Source organism: Penaeus monodon, chromosome 43, assembly GCF_015228065.2.
Source record: "Penaeus monodon isolate SGIC_2016 chromosome 43, NSTDA_Pmon_1, whole genome shotgun sequence".
NCBI classification, from domain to species: Eukaryota; Metazoa; Arthropoda; class Malacostraca; order Decapoda; family Penaeidae; genus Penaeus; species Penaeus monodon.
The window spans coordinates 13,123,561-13,128,679 of NC_051428.1; positions in this window are offsets into that span (position 1 = coordinate 13,123,561).

Sequence of the window (5,119 nt, forward strand, 5' to 3'; positions counted from 1 at the left end):
GCATAGACAGAAAATAATGAAGAAGGAACTGCTGCACTGCTCTGACGAAGCTGGTTGGAGATGCCATGAGGATTCGCTATGCAGTGCTGTCAAAAAAAAGTTAAGGAACTCTGCTTGAGATATGTGTTATAAAGACATTAGCAACAGTGGAAAATGGAATTGACATGTGGTTATGGTGCTCCACGAAGAGAATGTTGCAATGTGTGATGAAACAAATAACTGTGTCAAAGGATCTGTTGATGGTGTAAGTGGTGCAGATATAAGTGTTAGTAGACTGCACTGTATGATAACATTAATTTTGATAATCAAGTGCTCAAAGGTGTAAATTCATTCCAAAAGAGCAATGTATCATTTTAAATCTACATCCAGACAGAATTACCCTTATTTACGTCCTGTGTGATGTTTACGTGCAGACCTGCATCAGCGCAGGTAGGCTTTGTGTTAGCTGTATCCCTGGAGGAATGTGCTACAAGAGGCATGGGCAAAAGGTCAAGATTTTGATTTGTTTACTTTATACCATAGTGAAATAAAAAGAGAAAACTAGTTATAGTTTCTCCATTTCTTCTATTCTTACCCAAGTGTTACAGTACATATATATATATATATATATATATATATATATATATATATATATATATATATATATATATATATATGTATGTATGTATGTATATATGCTCTCTTGAAGGTGAGAAGACCTAGCAGCAGCACGATTACTGTGAGTGACTACACTTACTACTGGTCAGACCGAAGCGATGGTCACCATCTCCAGGGAGAAGCCATAGCCATCTCCAGCAGACTTCATTCCTTGGTAGTAGAGGTCACTCCAGTTGATGAGCATATAATGGTATTGAGACTGAAGCTTACATTTGGCTTCATGTCTCTTATTGCTGTGTACACCCCTATTGATATGAATGAACTTGATGTGAAAGAGATGTTTTACGCAAAACTTGCATCAGTGACAAATAGCTGTCCTCAGCAAGATATCCGTATTGTTCTAGGTGACTTCAATGCAGTATCTGGCTGCAACCGAGCTGGCTATGAGATGTCTGTTGCTCCTCGCGGCTCAGGAGCTGATGCTGGCAGTAAGAATAGCTTCCTTTTCTGGGATTTTGTTAGGTCCCAGAAATTGAGGATTTCTGGCTCTTGGTATCAGTGTTCTGACCTGCATCGTTGAACTTTGTTCAGTGATACAGAAAATATGGCCAAGGAGATCGATCACATCCTTGTTAGCACTCGTTTGAGGATTCTGTGGAACTGCAGTGTATATCGGAGTGTTGAGTTCTGTAGAACTGATCATAGATTATTTGTGGCTACTCTCTGGGTCCACTTCAGAACAGGTTAAGGGAGGGGGAGTGTGCCTGGTGGTTTGCTGAGGCTATCTCTGGTCGTTCCACAGGTCTCGGGGCTTGACAGACCTGTTCTTCTGTGGGACACCTTTAAGCATGAAACGCTTGAAGAATGGTTAATGGTTAAAAGCAAAATAAATGTGCTAGACATCTAAGGTCATGTAGCACTATAGGAAGGTACAATAAAAGGTAGTGAAAGGCGGTTGAGTTAGTAGTTGCTATACGCAACTATCTAGATTAATATTGAAATAGTTAAAGATGGATAGGAGCTGATGAGTGACTGGGTTCAGGTAAGATTAGGAAAGTGAAGGATATGTATGTGTCTGAGGAAGGAGAACAAGTTGTCAAAGCAGAAAGTGTGAGATTCTGTAAGGATAGGTTGGAAAGTCGGTGAAGGGAGGATAGGTGGGGGAAAGCAGAGGTACAGGCTGCATCAAAGCATGGACAAGATAACGGAATGTGTGGAACTGAAAGAGGGTCATTATATAGGGAACATAGGGTGGATTAGAATGTTACATCAGATAGGAACGTGTTAGTACTCCCAACATCTGTTCTGATGAAATACAGCTGACCAGGAGGAGATTGATAGTTTTATAGTATGTAACTTATTAGTGCAGAGACTTGACCAGAAAGATTGGCATCGGTTGTATAAGAAGGTCTTAAAGTAGAGGTAATAATCCGTGGCTGGAATAGTGAGAGACGTGGTTGGTGTGAAGTGGACATGTGTGGTGTAGCGTGCTAGAATGTCTGCCTGTTTATTGCCAGGGATTCCAATATGGCTGGGCACCCAGCAAAATCTGATAGTTTTTTGGCATGTGGACAGGTAGAGCAACCAATGCTGGATCTTACAGACAAGGGGGTTGGTCGAGTGCATTGAGAGTTCAGTTCTGTAGTAAAGACACTATATTCAGGAGGGAGGGGGTATTTGAAAGTGTGAGTTGGGAAGGTTACTGCGAAACCAGCACCGGAGGTGGATTTAGAGTCATCTGAGTAAACATGAACAATGAATGAATGAACAGAGGCATTGTCAAGGAAATGGGTGAGAAGGACAGCAGGGGATATCTGATTTTGATGGGTCAGGGAAAATAGAGGAGCTAATATGGGGGTAAGGTATAAGCCATGGAGGGACAGAATGGACAGGAAACGGAAGAGGTTGGAGATGGGGAAATGGGAAAGGGAGAGGAGGGTATCCATGCGAATGGAGAAAGGAGTAGGTAAATGTGGAGAAGAAGCAAAGGTAAGAAGCAGGGATCGTGAGATAGTTTAGTGAGGGAAAGTTGGTGGAATCGAGCATAGCATTGGAGAGAGAGAAGGGTATGGCGTCAAGAGAGATGGCATGCCTGATTCAGTGTACAGGCTCTCCACTGGAGAGAAGCAGAAGCCGCCTAGGGCTAAGTGAAGACTGCAGTGGTGGATTGTATCAAGATGAGCAAGGAGGGAGGTTGAGGCAGAGGAGTAGATATGGCATCCATAATCGAGAGTGGAGAGGATCAAGGTAACATGAAGATGGAGGAGAGTTTTGCAATCTGAGCCCCAGGATATATGGGACAGAGTTTGTAAGATTCGGAGGCGGCGGCAAGCTTTTTCTTTAATGTAAAAGATATGGTCTCCCAGGACAATTTGGAGTAAAAAATAACACCAAGAATTTGCCAGAGGAATGGTATTGGAGTGGAGTGCCATATAAGAAGAGTGGAGAGTGGGGACCTACGCATGTGCGACAGAAAAGGATGGAGGAAGATTTGGAGGTAGAAAAGTGGAAGCCATGATTAGTGGCTCAGGAAGATACTGCTGATATTCCAGACTGAAGGAACTGGCAGAAATTTGGTATGGATGTGCCAGAGGCAAAGATGGTTAAATCATCAACATATAGTAATATGTAATATGGTAAAACTGAGACACTGTCGTTAGTGGCAAGAAGGAATAAAGTGGTGGTGAGCACACGGCCTTGTGGGACGCCTTTGAACTGAGAAAATGATGATGATGTGCAAGCGGTAATTTTGACCTGGAAAGTGCATTTGGAGAGGAAAGACTTTATAAATACACCCATATTTCCATGAATGCCTTGGGAGGACACTTTTGAAGAATATGGTACTGCCATGTAGTATCATAAGCTTTTTCTAGGTCAAAGAATATGGCTAATAAGGATTCATGGCATGCAAATGCAGATGTAATATATGTTTGAAAATGAACAAGGAAACTGTACTTCGGGCACGGCAGAAACCAAACTGGCAGGGAGAGAGAAGATTGTGAGATTCAAAATACCACATTATGCAGAAGTTAACCATTCGCTCTAGTAGTTTGCACAAGCAGCTAGTTAGGTTTCAAGAAGAGGATACGAGTTTCTTGCAAATGAGAATGAAAATAGTTAATAGGAAGGATAGAGAGGAAGATGGAAGGTGTCGGACCATACGGTAGTGAATACCGTCAGAGGAAGAAAAAGGAGCATTATAGGACTCAGCAGAAGATAGGGTGAAGATGTGGTCTTAATAGAAGAGAAGTGTGGGCATAGGTGAGAACCACTATTGACCTGGCTGAAATACTCACATAATACATGAGTTACTTGGAGAGGATCAGATATGAGAGTATCTCGAATATGGAGGACAAGGACTGGATGGGGGAATGTTTGCCTGATAATTTATGCATCCGGCACCAAACAGTTGAAATAAATGTAGATGTAATTGAGGAAACATAATTTTGCCAGCTATTTGTTTTACTGCTCCGGATTGTATGATGAAGATAGGTGGATGCTCTTTAAAAGGAGATAAGGGCTGATAATTGATTTGGGGTGCCTCATTGTAGTGGTAACTTTTCCAAGCTGCACGTTTTAAGCAAAGCCCTTTAGTGCAATCAGAATTCCACCGGAACCTTTAGAGGTATATGGTCTTGAGGCAGATCTTAGAATTGTAGTTGTGCAACATTGTATCATTTCTGAAATGGATGAGACAGGGGGTGGGGGTGTAGGAATAGCAGAGAGTGAAGTGAAAGTATGCCAGTTGGCTCTATCAAAGCACCAGCATGGGGAGTTACGAAGTGGTACATATGGAAAGTGGTCACTATAGGGAAATTGGTCTAGAACTATTCAATGGAAATCTAAATGAAGAGAAAGGAAGCATAGAGAGAGATCAATGGATGAAAACGATTGAGTGCGTATGTCAAAGTGTGTAGGGTGATCTGAATTAAGAATAGTAAGGTCATTTGAGGAGAGTAAGCGTTCTAGGAATCGGCCACGGGAGTTGGTGATAGAATCATCCCTAAGAGTGTGGCAGCAGTTAAAATCACCGGCTGTGAAGAAAAGTGGCTGGAGTTAGGAAATTACATTTTCAAAGGCTTGGAAGGGGAGAAGTAGACTGAAATAACTGTGATCCAATGGCGAAGAAAGATGTGAATAATTGTGCACGGGGCAGTGGTTTGGAAGGGAGGTATGATCTAAGGTGCTTTTTGATGGATAAGTATACACATAAAAGAAGTGTGAAGAGACAAAATGGTAGTTGGTGACTGGTATAGGTGGAAGTGTAAGAAAAGTCTCTTGGAGGCAGATAATGGACGGGTTATAAGAAGACAGGATTTGACGAAAGTCAGGTCTATGAGAACAGAAACCGCTGTGCTAGGAGGGAGTAGGAGGAAGGGGTGTAGGGGGAATATGAGTAGGAGGATGGATGGATATCGGCAGTCACTTTGAGTGCAGAGGGAGTGGGGGTTGTGGAATTTGAGGGTGGATGAAGGGTTCTGGTGTCAGTTTGGGACTCGAGTAGATATTGAATATCTTCAAG